The sequence below is a fragment of the Corythoichthys intestinalis genome, chromosome 17 (assembly GCF_030265065.1).
Source record: "Corythoichthys intestinalis isolate RoL2023-P3 chromosome 17, ASM3026506v1, whole genome shotgun sequence".
Classification (NCBI taxonomy): Eukaryota; Metazoa; Chordata; class Actinopteri; order Syngnathiformes; family Syngnathidae; genus Corythoichthys; species Corythoichthys intestinalis.
Window position 1 is genome coordinate 39,239,133 of NC_080411.1, and position 13,741 is coordinate 39,252,873.

Sequence of the window (13,741 nt, forward strand, 5' to 3'; positions counted from 1 at the left end):
CATTTGTTTTGATGCTTCTGCGCATGCGGGTCTTTTTGCTTAGCGCGTGTCGGACTGCGAATTAGTGCGCATGCGTAATACTTGAACGGGCTCAATGGATAAAAGCAGTCTGAACGGGCACGCCAAAAAAACGGATATGACAAAAAATCGGATTCGTGCATTAAGACCTGTAGTATGAACGTAGCCATATTGTACACAAACAAGGACCCAAACAGGACTGCTCATAGCTGCTAACAAAAATCCATTATGAAATTTATTGGCAACTAATTTATTAATCGATTTTAATCGATTTAATTGATTAGTTGTTGCAGCCTTAACTTTTTATTTATTTATTACTATTTATTATTTTAGTTGGTATATTCATTTCCACATTGTTTGTGTTGGTCACAGGGTGTCTGGAAGAAGAGGGAGCTTTCGTCTAAGGTTACTGTCGCAGATAACAACATACAGCAGCTGTAAAGTAACTTTCAAATTTATTGTGAGCCACTTAAAAGGTTAAAATGTTAGCTGGCATGAGCCTGCCTATTTGCATTTGGAAATAACAAAAAAAGGGTATGCGCCGGAAGGTCAAGACCGAATCTTCTCTATGAGCTTGGTCCTGGTCGGCCTGCTTTTAATTGTTATTTTCTTACTAAATGTATTTAGCTTAGGTGATTGCTGCTTTGTATTTATTCCTGAATTGTGTGTCGTCATCTCCCCTTCATTTAAAAGAATAAAAGAGAACCTGTAAAAAGCGAAAATCATCTTTTTCCTTCATGGACCGCCACGAAACAAAGATAAAATCAGCTATCTTAAAAAAGACTGCAAACGTTAATCAGGTTAGCTAATTAAGCACTATACTGCATAGGGTAGAGAAAAACAGCTTTTAGCTACAGTAGAATGTCCTCAGAGAACTGCGTGCCAATGTTTTATAGATCAACATGCAGTACGAATCATTAAAACAGCACCACTTTATAAAAAGTGACCCGCCATGAGAAGTTGTAATGTGATTTAAGATTGACGATAAAAGTGTCAGCAGAGGGGAGGAAAATGTACTTCCAAGCTCCAGTACAACCGCAAATATTGATTTGCTATCATTTCCAAACTCTTTAAATCCCTCCCCAGATTTATGTATTTCCTGTGCTCTCTGTCCATCTGGTGTGACGGAGGATTTCATAGTGGAGCTGGGACTACATCAGGGATCAGCTCTGAGCCCCTTCTTGTTCTCTATGGTAAACTCAGTAATAATTGTCATGCCTCGTGTTTTGCTGGCTGGTCCTTCATTGAGGGCCCTTTTTCACCTATTTACTGCCATTGACCGGGATAGCCGTCCAATCCATTTTAACCGGGACGCCTATTTAAAGCTGGCAGTAAATAGGCTGCCCTTCAATAACATGAATGAGTTAATGTTTAAGGATCTAAGCTCCACATCATCAAGGCAGGAGGAGCCTGATGCTCATGGAAACAACGAGCAGAACTCATGCTGTCAGCCTCAAACACACTGCAGAAGCAGAACCACAACACTTCAACTAGAGAGCTCAAGCAAACAAGCAAACAGTAAACACAACAAAAAAAATAAAACACAAGGAGAAAAACGGCTTTAATTAATTGATTTTGGCAAGCAATCACCTTGTTATTACTCTTTCTTGGTAAGATCTTGGGTGAACACCCACACATTGGAGACTCGGGAATCAAGTAATTAGGGTAATTAATATCGATGGATGTGAGCCTTCACAAAGCGGCCTGAGCTCTCCCACTACTCTTCATCCAAATATTTGTTGGCTACATCTACATATATTAGATAATCATAAAAGATTTTTCAAATAACTATGATAAATATTGCAATATTAGTTGCCTGCCTTAGTTTGTATGATCATGGGCTTGTCTTTATTCTGTCATGGTCTTGCATTGGAATAAAATGATGAGGCGTTGTTGGTTAAAATTAGAGATGGACCGATTATCGATGCCGGTATTTGGAAATATGAAAAAATGATATTAAAAAAATCTATTTAAAACTGCGTTATTTTGGTTCAGATGCAGCCGCGCCTCTCTCTCCTGCCTGCTGTCTCTTGCGCTAGTATTCAGTTTTTATTTAACTTTACAAGAGGTGCTGCTGAGCCTGAGAACTCCCTGTATTTTTGGTGTATTGTATTTTCTGTGGAAAATTTTCAGAGAGCTATTTATTTAACCTTTTATTCAACTTCATAAGAGATGTTTCTGAGTCTAAGACATTCAGGCACTTCTGGAGCCATACATTTCATAATGATATTTACGGGACACATGGCACGGGGGTGACTATTAGGGGGCCTACATTGTTGGCGTGGCCGTCAATGCTGACCGAGTGGAATCACAGAAAAAGAGCTTTTTTCATTGAAAATTCTTGTGAACAAATGCTTAAATCTCGGAATTCTTTATAAATATAGACAAAGCAAAACAAAAAAAACCTGCAGTTAGCATTTATTTTACGTAAATATGTCCAAGTACGATGCTAGTCAGTTAGTCAATGTGGTAGCCGCCATATGTAAACAGATCTTTTCCGGTTAAAATTCTTGTGAATAAATGCTTAAATCCCTGAATTCTTTATAGATATGGACGTAAAACAGTCTCGATTCTTGGTTAAAGCAAAAAAAAAAAAAAAAAAACGTGCAGTTAGCATTTATTTTACGTAAATATGTCGAAGTACGGCGGCACGGTGGCCGAGTGGTTAGCACGTCTGCCTCACAGTTCTAAGATCAAGGGTTCAATCCCGGGCTTCGGCCTTCCTGTGTGGAGTTTGCATGTTCTCCCCGTGCCTGCGTGGGTTTCCTCCGGGAACTCCGGTTTCCTCCCACATCCCAAAAACATGCATGGTAGGCTGATTGAACACTCTAAAATTGCCCGTAGGTATAAGTGTGTGCGTGAATGGTTGTATGTCTCCTTGTGCCCTGCAATTGGCTGGCAACCAGTTCAGGGTGTCCCCTGCCTACTGCCCCGAGTTAGCTGGGATAGGCTCCAGCACCTCCGCGACCCTCGTGAGGAAAAGCGGCATGGAAAATGAATGAATGAATGAATGTCGAAGTACGATGCTAATCTGTTAGTCAATGTGGCGGCCGCCATATGCATACAGAGCTTTTCCGGTAAAAATTTTTGTGAATAAATGCTGAAATCCCAAAGTTCTTTATACATATGAACGTATAACAGTCTCAATTCTTTTTTAAAAGAGCAAGAAACCAGGCAGTTAGCATTTATTTTACGTACGTAAATATGTGGATGAATGATGCTAGTCTGTTAGACAATGTAGCGGTAGCCTTAAAACAAAGAGTTTTTACGTTGAAAATTCTTGTGAAATAAGACAAATATACCTTGAAATACCTTGAATCCTCGAACAAATCACTCCTGAGACAATCCTTCCTGTTTGTATGCGGTACAGCTTTCTTTTTTAACCTAAATCCGGCGGTGGATCGCTACATGTGTCGCTGCAACCGACTGCGAATAACTGAAGCGGATTGTGGGATGGCCCCCTACTTGAAGGCGTGGAGCAGTGAAGGTCGAATCTGACTCATCAATATCATTATGAAGTCTATGCTGGAGCTACTATTTTCTATTTGTGTGATTTTTTTTACACCAATTTTTACACTTTTACTGCAAATAAATATTGGCTCCAAATGTCTGTTATCGGCCCCTCTAACTACTAATAATCGGTATCGGTCCTGAAAAACCCATATCAGTCGATATCTAGTTAAAATGTAGTTTTGCATCAGCTACATACATAGGCAAACCTTCCACAGGAGATGAGACCATTGTGCTGGTATACAAATGTAAATATTGGATTGACAGGGATCATGACATAACACTGATTAATGGAGTTGCCAAAAGAGACTCATAGAAAATGTGGAGCATGTGTAAAAAGGTGTAAAAGCAACCTACAATTCAATGGAATTTTCAATTTAGTTAAAGGCATAAAACACCGAGCCACTGACCATCCTTTTGTGAACGAATAAAAAAAAAAAAAAAAAAAAAAGGTTTTTCCTGTTTCCCTAAGCAGTAAAATGTTACTTGAACAACCCATATTCATTCCGCAAAGACATATTTCATTTAAATGGATGAAAAACAAAGATGGAAGATGAAATAGCAATTTTCAGATATTTTTAAATGTGGGTACTACTTCAATCAAATGCGAGCCGTGTTGTTTTCATCAACAATGACGATAACGAAAACACTTCGTTGAAGAACAATTTTTTTCATGACGATGACATCACGTCGACAGGCTAAAAACGTGTCTTGGGAGAGTGGAACATAATGAGACAAATGCCAGTTTTCGTCTGACAAGACGACAACGAGACGAAAATGCAACCTAGTTACCGTCATATGTTCACAATGCGTGACATTTTCATATTGTACGTGGAGTACGTCAGCTTGCATCGTAGCAGTGTTTGGGTCATGTCACTCATGTGAGATGTGCTGTGCCTCTCCCTCACTCTCCTCACCGGGGTTAAGGATGTGTTTAAAGCTAGGTAGCGCTCCATCATTCTTGTTTGGAGACACGGTAAGATTTGTTTCCTTTTCTGGGCAAGAGAAAATATGCAATGCTGCTTTCGCCTTCAAAAGGTCTGTACCGAGTGATCATCAGACGTTAAATGTAACTCTTAGCGTTAGCGTAGCATTCACATTCGCATTAGCTTCAGAATGGCGAGCCTCTTCTTAAAACACTGGCCAATCTAATCTAAAGCTGAGTCACTTGGCTTTTCTGGTCAGTAAGTCTAGAAGAGAGCCAGTTGGCGAAATGGCACTTAGCTAACAGCCCGCTTCAGCTGTTTTGCTTGGTAAATGAGCAATTACTTGGAGATATGGATTGCTTGCAACTTCTGGCTAGACTGTAAGAATAGCAAAAAAAATCTTCCCACTGTTAAACATTTTTTTATATACGGTTTGTGAATTCCAATTCCAGGTGGGTTTAATCTAAAATTATGTACTGCTTTTCCTGCTGGGTGTGTATTATCATCAATAAGTTGGCGTTGTCCTTGCATAAGCTACAATATGTGCTCGTCTGTCCATGTTTATACGAAATTGTTGGAAACCTTTGTTTTTGGACTAAGACTTTTGAATTTTTCGGACGAAAACATTTTGAATAACAGTCGACTAGAACTAGAAGAAATTTGTATTAGATTTCAACTAAAGCTAGACGAAGACAAACACGTTTTGAAATGACTAAAATATGACTAAGACTAGTAAGTATTTTTGTCAAAACGACTAAGACTAAAATAAAAAAGGGCTGACAAAAACAACACTGAATTCGAGTTTCTCAGGTTGTCCTGCTGACTTGTCACGCATTGGCTACCCACTGTGCTACAAGCGGCTATTGGTCAAACAGGCTTTAATGGACCCAGAAGGTGGCGTGTGCATCGTCTGAGTCTCAGACGGAGAAAGACAGCGAAAGACACATCAATCAGGTACAGAAACCTTATAGAGTGTGTGCCTATTTTCTACTTTTCACCTGTTTCAAGTGTATCAGCGGTTATGTGCACGGCATGACTGACGTCACGTTCATCACACAATGGCTGCGCTTGTAAGCGGTATCATTTTTTGGTTTTAAAGTTTAAACATTATATTCTCCATTATCAAAGGTTTAAAAATGCACAATTTGCCAAGGAACTTAAATACTTTGTGCAACTGTATTTCAAATGAAAGACATTTATACTTGGTTTTGTATATTGCATTAATGAATTATTTCTTTACCCAGTAATATCACTTACACTGCACTTGACCTGGAGGATGCAAGAGTGCCCATGTGCTCACAACCTACTGTATTTCTTTATTCCTATCCATTAATCATCTTCAGGAGTCTGAACCCTGCTGTTCCTGGTCCTTCGACTGCAGGTGGCAACAGTATGAGGATGAAGAGGAGGAAAAAGTCAGACGACAACAGGAAGGAAGTTCAAGCTATTTTTTAAAGATAAGTGTTGTTTTTGCCAGCCCTTTTAATTTTTGTCTTAGTCTTATGGATGAAAATATTTAACAGTCTTCGTCATATTTTAGTCATTTTAAAATGTGTGTCTTCGTCTAGTTTTAGCCTACTAACTCACACACAAATTTCGTTAAGTTTTAGTCAACATTACTCAAAATATATTAGTCTGTAAAATTAAAAAGTTTTAGACCAAAAATAAAGATTTTCAACAATTTCAAATGAACATAGACAGACGAGCACATACAGTGGGGAGAACAAGTATTTGATACACTGCCAATGGGAAAACCCATTGGCAGTGTATCAAATACTTGTTCTCCCCACTGTATTGTAGCGTCTAAAAGCAAGACGCCAACTTGATGATGATAATACACACTCGTCAGGAAAAGTAGTACATTGTTTTCAATTAAACCCACCAAGAAGCCACGAACTGTATGTAATAAAATGTCCGAGCGGTTAACATTGGGAAGTCTGGATGTTGTTTTGGCTATGCTTAGCCTAGCCAAAGCAGTTAGCCTCGTTTAGGAAACTATAAAGAGCATCTAATAAATGCTATTTAGCCAACTGGCTCTCCTCGAGACTTAAACTGAACAGAAAAGCCAGGTGGCTCAGCTTTAGACTTGCCAGTGTTTTAAGAGGACGATCATCATTCATAAGCTAATGCTAACGCAACGAGTTAAATTTAGCATCTGATGATCACACAGCACAGACCTTTAGAGGCTAAAGCAGCATTGCATATTCTCTCTTGCCCAGATGAAAAAAAAAAAAATCTTACAGTGTTTCCAAATAAGAAAGATGGAGCGCAGCCTAGCTTGAGACACATCCTTAACTCCGGTGAGAAGAGTGAGGGAGCGGCGCAGCACATGTCACATGAGTGACACGACTCAAACACTGCGCCGATGCAAGCTGACGTACTCCATGTACAATATAAAAATGTCACGCATTGTGAACATGACTGAAACTATGTCGCCTTTTTGTCTCATTGTCATCTCGTCAGACGAAAACTGGTATTCGTCTTGTTGTGTACTAGTCTTCCAAGTCACGTTTTTTGCGCGTCATCATCACCTCATTGTCATGAAAAAATTGTTCGTTAAAGAAATATTTTCGTTAACATGGTTGTTGACGAAAACTCTTAAAACATAGACTTCAACATCATTTTACTAGACAGCTCCTACAGACATTGCACCATGCCTTCCCGTAGGGAGACGCACCAGGCAGAGCGGTGTGCTCCTTTCACTGCTATAAACTCAACACACGCTGCGTTCAAATGCCAGATTTAGGTGAAAAAGGATGAAAGTTTTACTGCATACAAGCAGGCAGGAGTGTCTCAAGAGTAATTTGGTCGAGGATTCCAGGTAATTATTATATAAAATAGCACCATGCATGCACATGAAAAAAATGAATGGGAAAAAAAATTGAGTTACTTTAGCTTGGAATATTTACATAAAATGAATGATAACTGACCGTTTTTTTTTGCTTTGAACTAAAAATCTAGACTGTTTTACGCTCACATCATAGGACTTCCAGAATTTACGCATTCATTTACCATATTTTTCAGACTATAAGTCGCATCTGAGTATAAGTCGCACCAGCCATAAAATGCCCAATGAAGAGGAAAAAAAACTTATATAAGTCGCACCGAAGTCGCATTTTGGGGGGAAATTTACTTGATAAAATCCAGCACATAGAGCAGATATTTCATCTTGAAAGGCAATTTAAAATAAACATACAATTTAAAACAACATGCTGAATAAGTGTACAGTATAATAATGTTACATGATGCATGAACAACAAAATGTGAACGTTGCCGATATGTTAACATAACATAGCTAATAAGAGTTATTCAGATAACTATAGCATAAAGAACATGCTAACAAGTTTACCAGACCATCAGTGTCACTCCAAAACACCAAAATAACATGTGAAATGATATACTAATGTGTTAATAATTTCACACATAAGTCGCACCGCCAGCCAAACAATGAAAAAAAACTGCGACTTATAGTCCAATAAATACGGTACAAAGATTTTCAACTTAAAAAGCTCTTTCTTATGTGATGGCCGCCATGTTTGATTTTGTATCCATACACAATAAACATTTTTTTAAAAATTTTCGCTCAACTGCACGGTTTTTGGCAAAAAAATTTTGTAATTTAGACGTCCATATTATGTAACATTTCAATCTAACAATGACAAAGCCCAGATAGCCTGCAAGACGTGCTGAGGCAATATTAACATTAGAATTAAACCTAAATAAGTTGTGATGGATAGAAAAATGCTAATTTAGCTTTTGTAGAGTAAAATTAAGATGATTCTGCATGCTTTCCACTAGTATTAAGTTTCTGATGTAAAAATTGAGTGATTTGTTAGCTGTTGAAAACTTGCACTATATTAAAAAAAACCTAGTCGCTATTTCGGGCAAAAACTTATATGTTAAATATTGCTTTTGGTCCTAAAATTATAGGTGATTATCTCTGCATTTGGCGATTTTTGTGCATCTAGCTCAAAATTTGAGAATTTTACAGCCATTTTAAGTTCTGTTATACATTTCAAAAATTATTAATCAGAATGTTATCAGGGAACGACTTTGAATTTGATGTCCCTGCTAATGGAGACTCATATATGCCTAAGGGAGGTGTTGGTGTTAAAGGGGCTGTTTTGGTTTTAGGCTGCTAGCAGCTTTGGTTTTGAAAATATTTGAATTTTAAGTTTTTGAAAATAGGCCCCCTACAGATCAGCCTTGAGCCCCGTGTCCCGTCAACTGTTAGTGAAGTCTATGTTTAAAGGTAAACAGGAAATATCTTGTGGGTGGTTGGTCTCATATTTATGATATAGCCATCTTTCTTTTTTAGTTTTATATGGATTGACAGTTTTATAGAAAGAAATCGAAAGGCAATGAAAAAAAATCAATGGATCGAAGTTTGATTTTACAGCTTTTCTTTCACATAACTTCAAACTTTTCCAAGTCTTTAACTGAGTATTCCTCTATATACTGATCAAATAAAAAGGCAAATTAATTTGTGTTATACTGAATCCACACATGAAGGGCTTAATTTACTGAATCTGTGCATGTGTAAAAACAGGAACAAACTTTCGCAAATGGACAGATGTGGAGGCTTAAGTGGCAGTAAAATGAGTTTTTTTGCAGGCTTAAATAACATTCAATACAAATTATACTTGCTGCCCTGGACTGCTTGCAAAGTATAATCATGCTTACACAGACCAGTGCTTTCCATTTCAACCGATGTTCCGTGACACATTAGTGTAAAGTGGGAAATTATTAAAATAGCACCGCAGATCTGTGCCCCATCGGCTACTGTATTTCTACACTGTATTTTAACACACACTGATTCTAACAGTTTAACCTTTTTACTTTATTTTATTTTATTTTATTTGAATGACTCTATGATAGGTGGGTAGGGTGTGTGGTGGTTATCATCATGGATGAGCTTACAATTATAAATGTTGTGTGATGTACTCTAAATGGCCAACACAAACACCATAACTGAAAAAAAGCCCAGTTTGTGTTTGTGCCAAAGTTTGATAAAGATGTAGTATGACAGATGCAGGAAAATTCTAGATATAAACTGTCACAGTATTGTGCGAAGAGTAAATGTCACCATCAAATGTCATGGATTATATAGAAATGTCTTGAATGTGAACTTTAGATTTTAGATTTTGAATGTTTTTATAGTCCACAAGGCATTGCAACACAAAACATCCAGTGTAGGAAGTAATGGTTAAATCTGTTTAATCTTGTAGATAAAAATTAAATTGCAATTAAGTGCAATCTAACTTACTTTTGGGATCAAGAACAAAAATCACTAAGGACTTTATGCTTCACAGTAGGGCTGAACGATAATGAAAAACACTGACATTACGATTTTTGGGGGGTTTGCGATATATATGGTTATATTAAAACTAGGGCTGTCAAACGATTAAAATTTTTAATCGAGTTAATTACGGCTTAAAAATTAATTAATCATAATTAATCGCAATTCAAACCATATATAAAATATGCCATATTTTTCTGTAAATTATTGTTGGAATGGAAAGATAAGACAAGATGGATATATCCATTCAACATACAGTACTTAGGGACTGTATTTGTTTATTATAACAATAAATCAACAAGATGGCATTAAAGCATTGTTGCTCGTTTAATCTTTGCAAAAAGGCACTTGGACACTCAAGTTTCAGATGTTTTGGCAAAATATTTTGTGGACTGATAAAACCAAAGTTGAATTGTTTGGGAGTAACACACAATGTCATATATGGAGGAAAAATGGAACACCTCACCAACATCAACACGTCATCCTCACCGTGAAGCATGGTGAAGGGAGCATCATGATTTAGGGCTGTTTTGCTACCTCAGGGCCTGGACAACTTGCAATCATTAATGAAAGAATGAATTCAAAGGTTTATCAGGCTGTTTTGCAGAAAAACCTGAGGCCACCTGTCGGACAGTTGAAGCTAAAAATAGGATGGATGCTGCAACAAGACAAGGAACCAAAACACAGAAGTAAATCAACTTAAGGATGATTTCAGAAGAACAAAATACACGTTCTGGAGTGGCCAAGTGAAAGAACAGAAATGAACCCCATTGAGATGCTGTAGCATGATTTGCTAGACATCCCAAGAATCTAAGTGAACTACAGCAGTTTTGTAGCAGAGAAGGGGCCAAGATTAGTCCTGATCGATGTGCCAGACTGATCTGCAGCTACAGGAAGCGTCTGGTTGAAGGGATTGTTGCCAAGGGGGGGGGGGGGGGGGGGGGGGGTTCACAACATATCAAATGTGATGGTTCGCTTACTTATTTTTCACCCTTCTGTCATTGTTTGCATACTATCCTAATTAAAATATGAGAACTTATAAATATTTGGGTGGTTTTAGTTAAAGCAGACAGTTTTTTCATCTGTGTGATTTTGACAAAGATCACGTCTAATTTGATGGTGATTTTATGCAGAAATGTGAGAAAATCCAAACGGTTCAGATACTTTTTCATACCAATGTGCGAAAAGCCCGTCAGCCAAGGTCGCCCCCCCGCCCCCCCCCCCCCCCCCCCTATTTTCACCACACCAAAACTGCCCCCCTTTGCACACAGTATGGACCCCCCCAGTTTAAATGAACTGGACGTCTACCAGCATTAACGGCATACCATTAGTTAAATACTAAATTTAAAATAAATTTAAAAAAAATACAGTGTTACTTAGGCCGTAAACTGTGTATTTCAGGTTTTATTCATTTTAATGTCATTAATGTAGTTTTTATAAATTAAATAAATTAATTAGAAAATAATAATACAACAATATTCGCTGTTTTGTAAGTTTTTTTTTTTTTTTTTTTTTTAAATGACCAGAAATAGTCACCTGCTCTTTAAATAACTAAGTATCAACTTTTGAAAAGCCGTCTACTGTAGTGACCACTGTCCCTGAAAAGATTAAGAGGTATAATAGCCATGTCAAATTACACAAGACCTCGGTTTTGAGATGCTGCAGAGCCGCTGATCTCCACAACGGAGCCCCTATGAGCTCTGCGCCTGCCGGGTTATGACTCATAGCCCGCCGCCTGCTATCCACTGATGCTGGGAGCTACAAGTTAACGCGGAAACGCTCTACTAAACAACCCCCGTCAACATGGCAGCTGTATTGGGCGTCTCACTCGCTGACTGCAGATTACGAAGATGTTTTATCTCATTTCCTTACCTTTGACGTTCGAGAAACCAACTCAAATCGCCCTCGCAGGTGGCTGTAGCTCTCTGACCAGTACGTCTCCTCTTCTTCCTCCTCCTCCAAGACGTCGCATCGCTCCCACACTCCTAATGGAGAGGGAATTCCGCGCACTGACCGTTCGAAATGCGCTGAAGTCGGGGAAAGTGTCTGGTCTCTACTGACGTACACACGAACAAGTGTACCTCAAAATCATGGAGGAAGCTCGGCGTTTCTTTTTACTGGGGTGGAGGGTTGACGTTGTTGATGCATTCAGGGACACCTCGGAAACTTGATCGTTAGTTCGATTACTAACCACGTGACAATAAATAACGTCTGACCAAATAACAATCAAATGTTAGAAAATTAAGTACACCTTTCTAATCCCATGACCTTGAGAAAAAAAAAAAACTACTTGATCATTTAACACCAAAACCCTGATATTCTCGTGGTCTATCAAACAAAATAAGAGATTACCACAGCAGTCTTAAACAGTGCCACTCAATCTAAAGTGAACTGTGATTTTTTTTTTTTTTTTTTTTTAAATAATATATATTTTTCTTATTCGAATTTACATGCATACAAACATCTGCTTCACAAAACAGTCAGTTGACAAAAAATAAAATGACACATGCAGATGCAATCATCCATCAATTATCTTCCGCTTAGTCCAGGGTCGGGTCGCTGGGGCGGCAGCTTTAGCAGGGAAGGCCAGACTTCCCTCTCCCCAGCCACTTCAGCCAGCTCCTCCGGCGGGATTCCAAGGCGTTCCCAGGCCAGCTGAGCGACATAGTCTCTCCAGCGTGTCCTGGGTCGACCCCGGGGCCTCCCGCCTGTGGGACATGCCCGGAACACCTCTCCAGGGAGTCGTCCAGGAGGCATCCGAACCAGATGCCCAAACCACCTCAACTGGCTCCCCTCAACGCGGAGGAGTAGCGGCTCGACACCAAGCCCCTCCCGGATGACCGGGCTTCTCACCCTATCTCTAAGGGAGAGCCCGGACACCCTGCGGAGGAAACTCATTTCGGCCGCTTGTATCCGGGATCTTGTTCTTTCGGTCACGACCCACAGCTCGTGACCATAGGTAAGGGCAGGAACGTAGATCGACCAGTAAATCGAGAGCTTCGCCTTTTGGCTCAGCTCCTTCTTCACCACAACGGACCGGTGCAGAGTCTGCATCACTGCAACCGCTGCACCGATCCGCCTGTCAATCTCCCGCTCCCTCCTACCCTCACTCGTGAACAAGACCCCAAGATACTTGAACTCCTCCACTTGGGGCAAGATCTCATCCCCGACCCGGAGAGGGCATGCCACCCTTTTCCGGCTGAGGACCATGGTCTCGGATTTGGAGGTGCTGATCTTCATCCCCACTGCTTCACACTAGGCTGCGAACCGCCCCAGTGAGAGTTGGAGGTCACGGCTCGATGAAGCCAACAGCACCACATCATCTGCAAAAAGCAGAGATGCAATGCTGAGGTCACCAAACCGGACACCCTCAACGCTTCGGCTGCGCCTAGAAATTCTGTCCATAAAAATTATTAACAGAATCGGTGACAAAGGGCAGCCTTGGCGGAGTCCAATCCTCACTGGGAACGAATTCAACTTACTGCCGGCAATGCGGACCAGACTCTGACACCGGTCGTACAGGGACCGAATAGCCCTTAACAAGGTGGCTCGGTACCCCGTACTCCCGGAGTACCCTCCACAGGACTCCCCGAGGCACACGGTCGAACGCCTTCTCCAAATCCACAAAACACATGTAGACTCGTTGAGCGAACTCCCATGCCCCCTCGAGGATCCTGCCGAGGGTGTAGAGCTGGTCCACTGTTCCACGGCCGGGACGAAAACCACACTGCTCCTCCTGAATCCGAGATTGAACTTCCTGACGCACCCTCCTCTCCAGCACCCCTGAATAGACTTTACCGGGGAGGCTGAGGAGTGCGATCCCTCTATAATTGGAACACACCCTCCGGTCCCCCTTCTTAAAAAGGGGGACCACCACCCCGGTCTGCCAATCCAGAGGCACTGTCCCCGATGTCCATGCAATGTTGTAGAGGCGTGTCAGCAGATGCAATCAACACGGTTAAATTATCATTGCAAAATAAAAGACAGT

The 13,741-nt window shown here is 40.1% G+C and overlaps 1 protein-coding gene across 1 annotated transcript in view; it reads right to left on the bottom strand.

The window, feature by feature from the left end:
* Nucleotides 1-11,853, bottom strand: part of LOC130905462 (ras-related protein Rab-27B-like) — an 86,535-nt gene extending 74,682 nt beyond the window's left edge. The window contains exons 1-2 of the mRNA XM_057818897.1: nt 11,835-11,853; nt 11,626-11,738 (exon numbers count right to left, since the gene is read on the bottom strand). The gene's annotated coding sequence lies outside the window, so the exon portion shown is untranslated. The remainder of the gene's footprint in view (nt 1-11,625; nt 11,739-11,834) is intronic.
* Nucleotides 11,854-13,741: the final 1,888 nt, after the last annotated feature.